This window comes from Polypterus senegalus, chromosome 18 (genome assembly GCF_016835505.1).
Source record: "Polypterus senegalus isolate Bchr_013 chromosome 18, ASM1683550v1, whole genome shotgun sequence".
Classification (NCBI taxonomy): Eukaryota; Metazoa; Chordata; class Cladistia; order Polypteriformes; family Polypteridae; genus Polypterus; species Polypterus senegalus.
This window is the reverse complement of record NC_053171.1, coordinates 78,053,509-78,070,309: the sequence shown is the minus strand read 5'-3', so window position 1 is coordinate 78,070,309 and position 16,801 is coordinate 78,053,509. Positions and strand designations below refer to the sequence as shown.

At 38.1% G+C, this 16,801-nt stretch overlaps 1 protein-coding gene across 3 annotated transcripts in view; it reads left to right on the top strand.

The window, feature by feature from the left end:
* The window catches only part of meis2a (Meis homeobox 2a), a 115,057-nt gene extending 113,957 nt beyond the window's left edge, over positions 1-1,100 (top strand). For all 3 annotated transcript variants that reach the window (XM_039740982.1, XM_039740984.1, XM_039740983.1), the window contains exon 12: positions 1-1,100. This exon is cut by the window's left edge and continues 433 nt beyond it. The gene's annotated coding sequence lies outside the window, so the exon portion shown is untranslated.
* Positions 1,101-16,801: the final 15,701 nt, after the last annotated feature.

Genomic DNA, 16,801 nt, shown 5'->3' with positions numbered 1-16,801 from the left:
ATTTTCATGAGAAACAGAGGACCAAGCTCACAAGAAGAAACTGTAACATCTTGGGCTTTCTTAAAGAACAATAGGAGGTGATTGGGGGAAAAAAAAAAAAAAAAACAGAAAAAAAATTTTAAAAATAAAAAAGAAGTCCGACTGAAAGAGGAAAATAAGTAATAAAAGGCTCCAAGAGTTAATATCTACTGTAGTATAAAAATAGGAACTAAATTAAATTTGTGCATTTTTGTTGATCACTCGATTTATGTTGCCTCAGATAGTTTTAGAAGAAAAGTTTCTCCTTGCTTTCCACACTATGTGTGTTGTTCCCAAAAGAGAGACTGTCTTGGTGCAGCAATAAAAGAAGCCTGACATGAAATAACTGTGGTGGACAGAACTCGTGGGCCATGGAACAGAACTCCAGACAGGAAGGAAGGCTGCTTGAAAACGCACCCCAAACAACGTCGCTTTTCACTCATTTCCTTATTTTTTACATTGTTGAATGAATGTGCCCTGAACTGCCCGAGCACTGGATCATGTGAATTCTTGGTTGGTTTTGGTTTTTTTTTTGCTTTTCTCCCCCCCAACCCCAACCCCCCCTTTGGACTCTTCAGCAGAGCCTTTTGAAGGATTTAGGAATTGTGGAGTAGCAGCTTCTCCCCATAGTTCTTAGCCTTGGAATCGACACACTTGCCACATGGACAGTACTGACAATGGCAAAGAAAGAAGTTATTGATGGTCCTTGCACCAAAAATAAAACAACTTAAATATGAACTCAAAGCTTGATGAAAAAAAAAAGCAGAGAATATTGTAACAAACTTCGTACAGAGTTCAGTCAATTAATTGTTTCATGTTAGATATTCTATGTGTTTACCTCAATTGAAAAAGAATGTTTTTGCTAGTATCAGACCTGCTGTGGAATTGGTATTGTATGTCCATGAAATCCTTCCTTTCTCAGCACGTGTTCCTCACTAGAAGAAAATGCTGTTTCCCTTAAGCTTTGTCAAAAGAAAAAAGAAAAATACATTAAATACTTGTATGAGGACTGTGACGTTATGTTTAAAAGGTGTTAAGTCACACATGCTGTAATAAATATTTCATTTTTGATTTTTGTTAGATTTCTGTGTGTTTACATGTTTTACTATCAAAACTTTATTTCTTCCCCCTCAGGAAATAAAAAAAAGGTGTTTAATCTGTTGAAAATGTTATACCTGTACATGAATTCTCAGCTTAGGAACTGCAGTATGGGAGATACATTTAAAATGCGGTGACAAAAGGTATTAATTCATTTATTTTCAGGATGATAATAATACCTAAAAACGTCAAAAATTTACTGCCTCCGATGATATATTGTTACAGGTTTTTCCCTTGATGGATATCTCATCATATTCAATAGGAGTCATTTTGAACAAAAAAGCAGAAATACTGTAACTTCTACTGAGCTATACATGACACACACACGTGGAATGTACGTCTACGCATCCAGTTCACTGTCAGCACTGAGCAGGCAAAAAATAAATCAAATAAATAAATGATAGTGAGCTGCTCGGCTCGCAGGTGACGCTGTCTGCATTCTGTTTTAAATAAAGGTAAAGAGCAAAATATCCCAAGGATAATTTACAACAGTTTTACAGCTCTATATACACACAAACATCCATACATACTGTATATACACCGGCAGACACTCTGTACGTATGTGCACATACATTTATATACATACCTGATGAAACGCTGGGTCTGTTATCTTTTAACTTTTATATCCATCTGTCTATCTAAATATGTATATATAATGTATATGTGTAAAAATGGACATCTATATGTGACTATATACATATACTGTACATACATATATATACACATACCCATTTTATTATACAGTATATACTGTATATATATATTGTATAATATATGTGCGTGTGTGTGAAATCACATTTTTACATACATATATTTTATATATATATATATGTAGAGTTTGTTTTGAAAATATTGTTAAATTGAGCAAATTACATTAAAATTTAAAAACATAAAGTTTGCTCCTAGATCCAAAACAGCATTTTATCATTAAGGGAAATAAAATGGGAAGTACTGTTTAAAAGGCTTAACACAATAACTGGTCTGTTTTTTTTTTTTTTCGCATTTTATGTTATTGATATTCTTTTTACAACGTTTACATTTTATTAATATTTTTAATGAAACTGTGCTGTGTTTTAGATGCTTGAAAATGTTGTATGTTTAATAACTTAGACAAGAATTTTATTGTTTTAAGGGAAATGCTATCAGAAATGTTTATGAGATCCATTTGCAATTGTACATTTTAGACGTATTTGTTAGGATTTTCAAAAGACAAATGCCAATTCTCTCTCATATATATATATATATATATATATATATATATATATATATATATATATATGATTGATTGATGTATTTTAGTTATTTTTGTGTAAGTCTGTAACGAAGCCCTCTCGCTGTTGTCAGTCCGCACGCTCGCTCCTTCGCACGCCCGTCCAGTGCCCGTCTCGCCCCAAGTTCTCCTTCGGGAAACCACCACAGGCTCGGACGGACGGACGGACGGGCAGATCAGTGCGGCGCGGCGCTGCACAGCGGCCCCAGCTGGCCACGTCTGGCCTGCCCTGTAGTTGACCCTGAGGTATCTGTTTTTTTTTATTCTTGACAGTGTTTGACCCCTGAGACTGCAACCACAACCACAACTTCTCACTAAAATTTGCAGTATTCTTGTATCTCTGTTCGCAGTCTGCCCACTCCAAAGCAGATAGAATTTACCAGTTTGAAAGTTTAGTCCCCACTCCCCCGCCCCCTATTCACGTTTTAATGGATAGCCCCTTTGAAGTACTAAATGCTCAGAATTAAAGGGGAAAAAAGTATTTTGTGAATAGGAATTACTGTAATTAGCTATTAATCCAATAATATATTTTGATAATATTGTGGGATTTTTCATACATGCATGAATGCTATTACAGTTCTCTGTTCTAGGATTGCTGCCGTTTATATATATATATATATATATATATATATATATATATATATATATATATATATATATATATATATATATATAATATCATGTACAGAGCTTTTAATTTAATTCTTTGTACAGTTACGATTTTCAGTTCTACATTATTACTGAACAAACGCCGGTTTTATATTTAAGCTGACTTTAACTCCGAACCCTGCCATTTCTTCTTCTTTTCGAATCCGATATTTTATGTCTCTTGTCAGGCAGTTTCTCTCGATATTAATGATCGAATTTCGCCTTAAATTCCCGTTATTCTTTTTGTATTTTTTTTTTTTTTTACAAAATGGCATAAACAGCGAGTGTCCTGTGTAGTAATGTAATAGAGACGTAACGCTGATCGACTGAATATAGTGCCTTTAATTCCAAGCTCTTTTAGATTGGTGAGTGACTCTCGTCATAGCGTAGCAGTTTCACTTTAGTGTATATTGCTATTTTTAAATGTTTCTTTTTAGCATTCGAGACGGCCAGCTAAAGCATTTCTCAAGCCGGCGGAAACATTCGTTTTGGAGATCCTGCAGGTCCTTCAGCGGTCGTATCTCCCTCCATTTCTCCATATCGATATATTTTCAGAGATCCAGACAATATATATCTATAATATGTGTGCGCGTGTTTGTGTTCGAAATGTTTCGATTACAAAAGCTAACAACCACAAAACATCTTAGCAGCTGGAAGGCTCTTTGGAGATGCCGGCGTGTCGCGTTTTGCCTTTTCAACAAATAGCACGCTTGTCAGGGCTGCTTTCAGCTTTTTTCTCTGTCATTATATTTTTAGAAAACCGGTGAAACCTTTCCGGGATTAATTAGTGTTCGTGCGTTCGTCTGATTGTGGCTACGGTGGCGTAAAGAGCACTTTTATGAAGTTTTCCCTTCTTGCTTGCACTGGGAGGAAGAAGTCCCCGTTTTCTCGGCTGATTTGAAGCGACCGAGAGCGTGCGATTTTTGGAGACGGGGGAGTTAGAATATTACCCGTTTTCCTTTTCTTTCTTTTCTTTTCTTTTTTTTTTTTTCTTAGGTAGACAGAAGGGGGGATTGCCTGCGTGCCGCCGCTTCTCTTTGCACATTCATCCTGACACCGATGATGGATGATCCAGCCGAGCTAAACAAGCCCACCCCTTCATCTCCGCTCTGTCACAGCTCCTTTAGCTTCAGCCGTTGCAATAAAGCGAGCCCCCAGTCCTCCCAGAGACATTCGTTCATCTGCGCTCCTTTTCGTTCCTGGGACGGGCGTGAATCGCGCAGAAGGAGCGAGCGTTTGAAAAGGCGAAGCACCTGCCGCCCCGGGATCTCGAGACGCGGCGCTCTTAATTAACCCGAAATATAACGGCTCTTGTGGCGTGGTACCTGCCGGAGACGAGGCTATTCGATCTGTACAATGATTTTGTTTTACAGTATAAAAAGGCCGATGGAAAGCAAATCAATAAAAGCAATGACAACAATGATTTAAAGCCAAAACTACTGACTGCAGCAATAAAAGGCGCATATTTGATTATCTCTTTCCGACCTTACGGCTGCTAAAATTTTATGAATTCCAGCACACACACACACACACACACACACACACACACACACACACACAGGGTTGTTTAATAATATAAACTAAAAAATTCTCCCACCCGCTCCTAGCCGGCAGCTCCAGCCTTCTGCCCCGCTCCCCCACATAAATAAAGCGCTGCCGCTCGGTCTTACATTCTTCCCAAGCATGCTTTCGAAATTATGCTTTTTTTTTTTGGCCTGGCTTTATTTTGTGATTTTCTTTTCTTTTTTCTCCCCTTCATTTCAAGGTGTTTCTATGACTACCTTACTTATGTGTGGGGGTCAGATGTGGGGTGTCGGAGAGAAAAGGCTGCATTTTGGAGATCATTTATCAATGTCACCTACATAATGATTCTCACTGCAGTCTCCTATTGATGAGGATAATTACATTAGCTCAGAATGACTGATCAATGAAAACAAGTAAAAAAATATCCCCCAGTCCTCTGTCATACCAAACAAAATTCAATACGTAAACGAAACTAAAATCTGAAATAGATTACTTAAAGATAAGTTCTTTATTAGTCCAAACCATTTTGGTTTTCAGAACGAATTACAAAGCCATAAGCCATAACCCGTCAAGTGCGTCCGATATTTCTGATTTCAAGGGACAAAAAAAGTTGCGTGGGCTCGGGGGTCAGCCGTTTAATTTACTAATTCCAGGTTACCGCAAAGAGGCCGCCGCTTGTTCGAATTTTGATCATCGTCAAGCTAAAATAATGTCGCTTAATTTTTCTCCGTAATATTACCCGAATTATACTGTCGCGATCGTAATGCTGATTTATAAACTGCACTTGAATATGGTATGTTCTTAATAGAAGTGACACTAAAAAATGTGACTTTTTTGCATTCTGGGGTTACATAATATTCATGATAAGCAAATAGCAGAGCGTTTAAACGCATCCAGAAGGCAAACACCATTGTTATTGCGGATTGTCACACAGCAAAATCGACAGTGTTAAACGTGTGTTTATGAAAATACTATTCAACACACTGCGGTGTGATATCAAGACTGCCGTCAATAGTTGAGCCATTTTATGTCGAATTTTTCAACGCATCCCATTGCAGGACTGTATATCGCAGATCATGCGTTCTGTCATGAGATTATCCCCAACATGAACGATGAAATGACAAGCGCACAATATTTGAAGTGGCCTTTATAAACTTTCTAAGGAAATGTTTAGGAATCACGATATGTTTAAAACACACATGCGCGCAAAAGTCCCTTATTTACGAGAGCGCGGTGACATTTCTTTGGAGCCGACTCTACTAATGCCTAGCTTCTAGCACATTTTATAGTTTTGTGTGTTTTAATTGTCAACAACTTATTCCCCGCAGGAATTTTGTAAAGTCTTTCGTTTAATTCTCTCCAGTGCTGGATGCCAACTTCTATTTGGTCCCAGTGATCAAGCCTGGAGGGAGACAGCTCTGAATAATCTATTTATTATTTTCAACAATTTTGTATCTGGCACACAGGAAAATGAGCGATGTAAAGAAAAAAAAATGACTCGGAGCGTTGTATTAATACTTTAATTTGAAAACACATTTAACCCTTGAAAACGGAGTATTTACAGTTTGCGGTGGATGGTCGTTAAGTTAGACGAAAGTGGCGCTCGGGAAGCACACCACGGCGATTGTACCCGTCCTCGTCGGGGATCTGCAAAGGTGCCGTTCGGAATCGATGGATTTGTTAAAGAGTTTGGCGTGTATTTGGAGAAACTCGTGAAGTTAAGAGTGTCGGGGGGAAAGAAAGAAAGAAAGAAAGAAAGAAAGAAGGGGAAAAGGCGGCTTTTAATGAGCGCGCGTGCACGACTTGTCACGGGTGAATTACACAAGCGTGCGCCTCAGACTACATGATGCCTGAAAAGCAAAATACTTACAGTTAGTAACACACGGTCGATTGCAAAAATGAATAATAAAAAAAAGCTTTTGTCAAAAAACAAATCTTGTGACCCCCCACCCCCGCAAATAAAAAAAAGCGATTAATAACTAGCCGGGTAATGCTGAGGTAATGTTGAGGACTTTTTCTGCCTGATTGCCTTTTTGAATTAGAGCCGATTTCTTCACACTCCAGCAGTGCCTGTCTTCTTAAAAATGAGTGACAGATCGCGCCCCCCCCCAAACCCCCCCATCCCCTCAAACTTAATGATGTAAAATTTCTAATTAGCAAAATCACATCGCTAAAGGCTCAAATTCGTCGTCGCTTCGTATACTTTAAAATGGTCAGCCTAGGTGATTTTAAATAAAACGGGACATCTGACTTGAAAAATAAATAACAAAACGATAAAATACAAGAGGACCGAGTTAAGTTAAGCCCTAAGGTTGTTAGCCTTTATTTTTCAATCAGTTAAGATTTAATTAGGAAACCCCCCAGGCAGGACGATCTGATATTTTCTCATTAGTTTCTCGTCGCTAATCCTGAGTGTTAGATTGGCTTAAAGGTTGTCAACATTTGACCAGTTTTTTGCAGAAACAAAATCACGCTCTATAGCTTCAGGACTTGAGATTTGCAAATAAATCCTGCTTGGATCAGCGGAACTAACAGGCGAAAAAATGTTGATAATTTATCGTTGTGTTTCCTAACTTGCATTAATGTATAATTTTTCAGTTATTTGAACAAAAAAAGGTTATAAATATCCTGCGGGTAGCTCAGGGCAGTAAAGTGAGACATTTCACAAGAACTGTAAATAACAGAAGAAGAGAGAGAGAGAGAGAGAGAGAGAGAGAGAGAGAGCTACAGTAGAAGAAACCTGGAGTTCGGCAAACCCACCCTCGTGAAAACGTGTGACGAGGCAGGAAGAGACAACGTTAGGGCGACCCCTTCTGGAGAAAAAGGGTCACGGCACCAGTGAGCGACATTAGGCTGAATTACTCTTCATGGATTTCGTTTTGCTTATGGCACTAATCCGAGTAGCTAATATTTTTGGGTTCGTTAATGTGACGCGAGGTATTCAATACGGAACCCGAAACGGGTCTTCATTTTGATTGTACGTCGTTGTTTTTTTATTGGTTTCAAATTTGAGAAGTGATTTAAAGCCTCTAATAATAGTATTTTATGTTGTTCGTCGTATGATGGCATCGATATATATATTTGTAGGATCGAAATTCCAAAAACAACGAATATATTCGCGTATCCAACAAAGCGGTTACTTGTAAATGCTGTGGTGTTTGTTGAGGGACTGCTCGATAAAACACCAAACGTGCTCGTTATTAAATACTCAAAGAGCCTCGGCGTTTATAGCGAACTCTAAAAATGGTGACAGAAGCCCTCATTTCCAAAATGCTCTTTGAATGTGTCGCCGCTTGGATCTGCTTCATTCTTCCAAAAATTTCAAAAGTACAGCACGGCAAAGGTAAGGAGCTCGAATGGACCGCAGCCACCAAAAGAGGAAAAACGCGAGGACAATTCAGTCCGCAGGGCTGAACACAACTGTCCTATCGTCTCGTTTTCATTTTTTTCTTTATTCATAATTAACGTAGCATTAATTCTTCAATTTATCCAAATGTTTGCCAGCAGAGCGTTTTTTTTTTAATCACTTCTTTTAACGAAATGTCCTTTTATTACTAGTGCTTCAGCAAGTAAAACGCAAATCACTTATTTCAGGAATATTTTAAAAATAATAAAGTATATTGTACCTTCAAAAAAAAAAAACTATAAATGCCTCTAGAAATAAAGGAATGAAAACGCGTTGTTCAAGTGGTCGTTTTTTGGGACAATAACCACAATTTAGCCAAGCGACTGGACAAAACATTCAGATTAATTCATTTTTATATATCATATGTCGGTACTATTCGGTACTACTCGGATCTCAAATATAAATAAAGTAAAACATTGTTCAATATGTACACAGATAGATAGATAGATAGATAGATAGATAGATAGATAGATAGATAGATAGATAGATAGATAGATAGATAGATAAGGCACTATACAAAATTATTAGGAAGATATGCGCTCAATGAGGGATAGATGAATAAATAGAAAAATATACCGATATAAAATACACTTAAACAACAGAGATGAAAAGTACTATAAAAAGACTAACTGCCAGTGATACAAAGCATTATATAATAACTGGATGTAGGATTAGAAAATTCTTAAAAGCAGACAGACACACGGATAGATAGATAGATAGATAGATAGATAGATAGATAGATAGATAGATAGATAGATAGATAGATAGATAGATAGATATGAAAGGCACTATATAATCAATATTTTTTATCGGTTTACGACTACATTTGCAATACTACGTCTACTGCACATTATAAAATATTTACTTACCTACTTAAATAGGTTTGACAGCATTTGGATATACACTGTAAAGTAAGTTTTTAATAATAATAATAATAATAATTAGTGAATATGTGTCTTAGTGCCTTTACGTCACAGTTCGCGACATTCGTCAGTTGTCCCATCCATAGAATACCAATTTAGTTTCAGATATAAAGGAAAATATAGGTGAAAGGCACTATATTATAAACTTGAATGAAAAATAAACCATAGGGATACTGTATATAGAAAATAAGGTACATAAAATAGTAAAGGTACAATACAAACTTGTTAACAAGACAAATAGATACTATATATGGGATATAATATAGAAAGATTAATGGATATGAAAGGCACTGAAACAACAGAAATGAAGGGCACTATATAAACATTGATAGCTAAATTGATAAAAGGTCTATTATAATAAACAGACGAAAAGATAGATAGATAGATAGATAGATAGAATTCATAATTGGTAGAAAGACGCAAAGGACACTGACTAATCGATATTTTTGAGGGCGATTTAAGTTAATGGTATTTGTAAAATACATTAGTTAAGTCCACGGTGCACTACAAGATATTTATTTCCCGAGTTAAATGGTACTGGCAACATTTAGGCATACACTTTTAAAATACATTTTAAAATGGCTTCTACGTTGGTAATTTAGCGATAATAATTTGTAAATATGCGACTTGGTATCCGTACGTGAAAGTCGGTACGTGATGCGGTTGTATCGAACCAACCCCGGACGGGCAGTCAGATTCCAGTAAATCAATCAAATTTTGTTTAAACTGCGCATTTGGCAGCACGTGCCGTTTCATGGCGCTTTATAAAACGGATCAAGTGAAACGAAAATGAACACACCATAGCGGGGTAAATCCTAAAACAATTGAGAAGCGTTCAATTCCATTATAACGTGACACTGGGGGCCAGTGGTGACGCGATGAGTAAGACACCCTGCTGTTGTGTGCTATGTGAAATAAACTATACATAATAAATAAAAATACCAATAAAATAAAATAAATCGATTGTCAGATAGCTCGAGCAGTACGGAATCCATGGCGAGCCTGGAAATGTCTTAAACACAAATCAGAATAAAAGCATCGATAAGACCTCTACGAGGATGTCAGGCATTAAAGACACAAAGGTCTGAAATCCGAGTGAATACCTGTGGCGCTTTGCGGTTACAGTTCTCGCCTTAAACATGGAGTTCAGTATCAATGATTCCTTTGCTTATTGCTCAATGCACAATTTGTGTTTGAATTCTTTTCCTTTGTTTTAAAGACGCTAATAGTCGACTTGTGTCTGCACATTTCGGCCTGTTGGGGAGTGGGAGGGTGCAGGGGGATGGCATCTTGGGGATGGTCCGGTTCGGCCCGGCACATCGCCCCGATTCAAGAGCCAGCCCCCGGGCGATGTTCTCAACGCCCTGACAGCTCTGTCAGCATCCTTCGTAAATATCTCAAAGACGGTCCTGCAAGACGGAGCCTACCCAGTGCACGTCACGAAGCTCCATCATTAATCTTCAAGCACTTGAAAGTTGTGACTGTAAGAATGGGATCAGCGCTCATTATCTTCTCAAATGCTTGCTCAAGAGTACAGCGTTTATTTTACTTAACAAACCGCGAGTCCCCATTTATTATTGAACAGCACGACTTAGGAAGACAGAAAGCATTCGGTACCTCAGCCCCTGTAACAATAAACTAAGATCAGAATGACGGTGAAAGGTAACGGGCTAACGTGCTCGTATTGACGGACATGATGGAACTTTTTGGGGTTCTCAATTAATCGGTTAACATTGCAACAGTCCATATAATTTAATATTAGCTTTAATGTCTTGCGCGACACTTAACTTTGATCAAACAGTATATTTTTCTTCTCCTTAATTTCTTCAAAAATCCCAAGGTCTAATTAACTGGCAACTTGAAGTTTCAGCCTGGCGATGTTCAACACCGCAAAACTAAACGTCACCGCCTCGCCATAAACCCGTGAAACGCGTGGCGCTCCTAGAGACCCCGAGATTAAAAGTGAGAAGAGTTTTGAACAGAACTTGGAAGAACTCGCTTGTTAGCCCCTGAAAACGATAGCTACATGGTTTAAATAGTAAAGTCGGTTTTGGAAGATCGTAGCAAGAAATGAAGATGGGCAGGAGAAGAGCCAACGTGCACATTAGGAGAGCCCATTTACCGCAGGAGCCGTTCGTCAAATACGAGGCGTTCATCTTCTAACTCCATGGACAATGGCGTATCATTAAAAAAAATGGACAGAAACTAAACAAACCAGTCGATAGATAGATAGATAGATAGATAGATAGATAGATAGATAGATAGATAGATAGATAGATAGATAGATAGATGTGAAATACACTATATGATAGATAGATAGATAGATAGATAGATAGATAGATAGATAGATAGATAGATAGATAGATAGATAGATAGATAGATAGATAGCACTGTATAAAGGATATGGAAGGTTCTATATAAAATATAAAAGTATTGTGTAGACGGTACTGTGAAATTCTCCTTTGAATAACTAAATAATATGCAACAAGTCGTCACACTCCGGGGTATACGGAGAGTACAGAATATTCATACTCATACTCATTCATATTCATTTTAATTAGCAGTTTGTCACTGGATAAAATCCTACCGTCATTGATTCTGAAAAAGACTGGTGTTTAAATTCATTTCTTTTAAGCAGCAAGGAAGTGGTATGATGGATGTTACAGACAGTGTATAATACTGGTAGATATGAAAAGACAATATAAGACAGGCAGACAGACAGATAGATTATAACAGGCAGATATATACGCAGATAGATGTAAAAGGCATTACAGTATACAATACATAATTTTTTCGGTTTACGACTACATTTTCAATATATGTAGACAGTCGAGATACATTGTCCAACTGTACACTATAACATATTAATTTCCCGATTTAAACAGGTTTGAATACGTAGAATATATGCTGAATATGTACAATAATTTAATAATTTAAAATAACTTTTACATGAGTAACAATAACAATTTGTGATTATGCGCCTTAGTGCGTTTACAGTTCGTGATATTCGTCAGTCGGTCCATCCATCGAATATCAATTCAGTTTTAAATAGGCAGATAGTAGTGGAAGGCACTATATTATAAAAAAACATGAAAAGTGAACTCCGACAGGCATACACAGGCGTATAGCAGCTGCTCGTTTGAGAACAGAAAGAAGCCCCACTGACCGCCGGCTACAGTGGAACAGCTCGCATGGTTGGGGAGAGAAGTGAGGAGCAGCCGCGTGAAACCACAAGCAGCTTCGCGCTGGCGTCCCTGTCCGCAGAAGCAACCGAGTCACACACGTGCGCCTATTGACGTGTTCACGTTTGTTATGTGTGAATGCGGGGACAGAACAGACGCTGGATGTCTCTCAGGTGTGTACTGGCATCAGTTCAACAGAGCACGAGGTGCTTTTTTATTTAATATCACTGACAGGAATTTCGGAATACGGATGTAGTAATAGTTACAATAAACGTATCCAGCTAAAATCTGATGTGTTTGCCATCTTTTAAATGGTGTCTTTGAAATGTTATACTCTACTTATCTATTTGTCTATTTTATATAGTGTCTTTCACTATCTATCTATGCCATCCACATCTACCTGATTATTATATAACATCTTTCACATTTATCGCTCAATTGTTTAACACCTTTCACATTTATCTGTCTTTTATGAATGTGTACTGATATATTGTAAATTGCCTTGTAAATCAGGTCAGACCATCTGTCATGAAGTGCCTTTCACATCTGTCTATTTATTGTATAGTGCCTTCTGAATGTACCTAATATATAATTCTGTCCACAAGTATTGACTGCATCTATTTTTTAATATATCATTCCTTTCACATCTCTACCCATCCATCCATCCCAATCTCTCTGTCTATTTTATATATATATATATATATATATATATCCATCCATCCATTTTCCAACCCGCTGAATCCGAACACAGGGTCACGGGGGTCTGCTGGAGCCAATCCCAGCCAACACAGGGCACAAGGCAGGAACCAATCCCGGGCAGGGTGCCAACCCACCGCAGGACACACATGAACACACCCACACACCAAGCACACAATAGGGACAATTTAGAATTGCCAGTCCACCTAACCTGCATGTCTTTGGATTGTGGGAGGAAACCCACTCAGACACGGGGAGAAAATGCAAACTCGATATATATATATATATATATATATATATATATATATATATATATATATATATATATATATATATATATATATATATATATATATTATGTGTGTGTGTGAATGTAATAGACATATATATTATATAATATGTAATATATAATATATATGCACTTATATATTAAAAAGAACCTTCCACATCTATGCATCTATTATATAGTGTATTTCACATCTAACTCTCTTTCTATTATAAAGTGCTTTTAAAATGACTCTCTCTCTGTCTATACTGTTCCTTCCACAGCTTTATATTAATTATACAGTGCCTTTGACATCTTTCTATCTTTCCATCTATCTCCCCCTCTCTCTATAGATAAATAAATATTTTATATTATACCATATATATATATATATATATTTTATATTCATCCATCCATTATCCAACCTGCTATATCCTAACACTGGGTCACGGGGGTCTATATTATATATTAATATTCATATTAATATTCCTCACAATAATATCCCATTCACATCATTCTCTATTGCACAGTATCTTTTACATTTATTTAACATTGTGTCTTTGCTCTCTTTTTCATGACACACAAGTATATAGCGCCTTTCAAATCTGTCTATACTGCTGTGAATTTCCCCTTGAGATTAATAAAGTATCTATCTATCTATCTATCTATCTATCTCTCTCTCTCTCTCCCTATCTATCGCTCTCTCTCCCTATCTATCTATCTATCTCTCTCTCTATCTATCTTTCCAAGAGACTGCTGCTGGAGTTTCATATCTAAGCAGACTTATCCTCCACTGATCCATCAGTGCTTTTCAGTGATGGCTATAGGATTTGATGTTTGGAGAGAAGAATTGGATTTTGACAGTTTTAATGATGGTCATTTATTTCTGAATAACATAAATACTTTTTTGGACAAGCGCTTTTTGTATTTTGATTTTTTCCCAAATATCCGTTTCTTTTGCTGTTCCACTCTGCCTTGATTTTTCCGACCGCACAGTCCCTGGCCTCACTCAGGGCTTACTGGGAGCTCAAGCCCATTTCTCAGGGTGTGTAAAGTGAGGTGACAATCCGATGAGCCGCACGTTTTTTTCTCCATTGATACCAAATATCCCAAATGCTGAAACCGCACCCCCACCTTGCCGCCGAGCTAAGTCGAGGAGGTAGACAAGAGCAGGCAGTCGTCACAGTGGGAGCTGAGCAGACAGTCCCAGTTAGCAGCCGGAAGCATTGGTGCTGAAAAGCAATAGATGGTGTCAAGAACTTTTTTAGCTGAGCACTGCAGCTGGTGGCAATAAATAGCCGTCTAATAGCAGAGGATGTTCAAACCATGACATAAGCGAATACTATTTCAACCGCAGAATATAATTTATGGGCCTACACATGTTTGAAAATGGATTTCTTTTATAAATAGCTTCTAATTCTTTTGTTCAATGAAAAAAAAGTCACTTTATAAATCAATATGAATATGCAAGCAATCAAAACCTCCACTCCAACATAATGAAGTATTAAAATACATCATTTGTGGTTGGATCACATGATAAGAGCTTTAAGTCAGAGCGTCCACAACAATAGATGCCGAGGCTGATGGTAGCCAAGTACACTTAGGACATTTTCTTATAATTGACAGATGGATTCTGTGGCATCATTTTACATACATTTGCTTCAGTTTTAAGCCAGGGATTCACATCTGGGTGAGAGGCAGAGATGCGAGGAGATTGACTCACTTTACTGCAACATCAAATATGAAGGACAATTAAAACGAGACGTCGAAAGGGTAATGTGACCCCCGAACCACACGCACTCCGGCTGTACACTCCCTTTTTACGCAGCGTCTTTCCCTCTCGACTCTGAAGGAGTGAGGTGTCGCTGACCAAGCTGCATACTTTGCTTTTCTTAACATATTCCATCACCGAGTGTGAGGAGGGCCAATCATGAGGGCAGTGAAAGTTGGACTGGCTTATTAAAACATTTATTTTAAACCTTTCAGGTAGTAAATTAAGGTCAGTTTAAATAAACTGCAGCCTTTTCACTTGGCCGTTTCAGAAATTACTTTTTCCCTGAGTAATAAACGCAAGTCACCTCCATTGTTACAAGTGGAGGATATTGGTTAATCTGCGAGATAAATCATGGCTTTGTGTATTTGGTCATGCCAAGTTTGCTGCGTATTTTTGACTCCTCAAAGATTAAAACAATGTAATGGTTATGCTGAAAAGCGAAATTCATGTAAACAGGTAAGCGGTGAGAGCGGCCTTATCTTTGCTAGCAGAAGGAAGATATTTATGGCCCCACATCATTTGCAGGGTAATATTTCAGGCAGTCTCTCAGTGTGGTCACTTTTTTCCCGTGTACTTCTTTTCTTTTCTTTTTTTATTTTTCTTTTTAACTTTATCAACCAGGAGATCTATGAAAATTTTAGCAAAGGGGTTTCAAAGGCGGATAACAAGCCTATCTTCCTCTGTTACTTCATCTAGCTCTACATCTCCTGTGATGGGTAATTAACAGTGACTGCTGACGGAGCTGAAGACTGGCGAAAGAAACGTTTTTCCAAAACACAGAATCCGGAACAGAGAAGATATGCCACCTAACATTATTAGTCGTGGACACTTCACCCTCAGATGAGAAGAATCCACTATGTTGAGGGAGGAGACATACTTTCACGACTGCGCTTTGTTATTTTTATAAGAACAAAAGCCCCTTTGTTTCTATTTTTACTCAGAGTGTTCTTAATGCCCTATCTTTGGGCTCATTTTGGCAGTGACTGGTATAAACACAGATTAAAAACTCATGTCAGAATCTTCAATGGAACCAGGTGCTTCCCAATTCACTCACATTACATATCACAAATATCAAAATGCACTGCTGATTGATGACGACAGTATAGGAGAACCAAAACTCTCAAATTGGTCTCTCTGTTGTAGGGATTGGTGTTGCAGATTGGAAATGGTGGCATGAGACAAGGATATGCTATTCCAGGACCTTCATTGTTAGACCTCAAAGATGCCAGGAATTGGTAACATCAGCAGGGGACAACATGTTTTATGCATTTGGAAAGTGATCTGAAAATCATTACTCCTGGTGAGACAGGTGAATTGTTGGTAATGGCACACATTTGAACGACATACAGTACTGTTGAAGGGCACAGGGCAGGCTGGGTCTTGGAAGGTGAATTATGTCTGCCAGGGTCTACTAGGAGGTCATTCCTGACCCTAGAAGTAGACCTAGAGCTTGGAATTTGGGAGGTGATGTCACACACGTGCGCATGGGATGCAGTCTAAGGGCTTAGGTGGGAGTAAGATACACACTCGGGGTTGACTACTTGCACGAACGCCTTCTCTCCCTCTTCCACAGATCACCAGAAGTAAAGCCTACCTAGAGCTCCTCCCACTTCTGGCTCTAGTCCACACCCTCCTACTGACTACATTTCCGCCTGAGAACCCACCTCTTCCTGCCCTCCACCTATCAAACCCGACCGTTCCTATCTGTCAGCCAGTCTTTGTTAGGACTCAGTCTTTGATGATTACTCCATTGAGATTTTTATTGTCGGTGAACCTTTCACTCTGTGGGGGTGGATCTCCAAATCTTTATCCTGTTTTTTGTGTCTCATTTACAGCAAGTCAAAGAAAGTCCTCACTTTCAGGTAGCTGGAGGGACAAACAGAGAATGCTAGTTAAAGTAGACCTCATGGGCAAATGGACAAGCCACATCCCCCAGTAGGCATCTGTTTAGGAAGGCCTGGAGAGACTGCAGGATGCCTGTTTTGTTGTCAATGTCA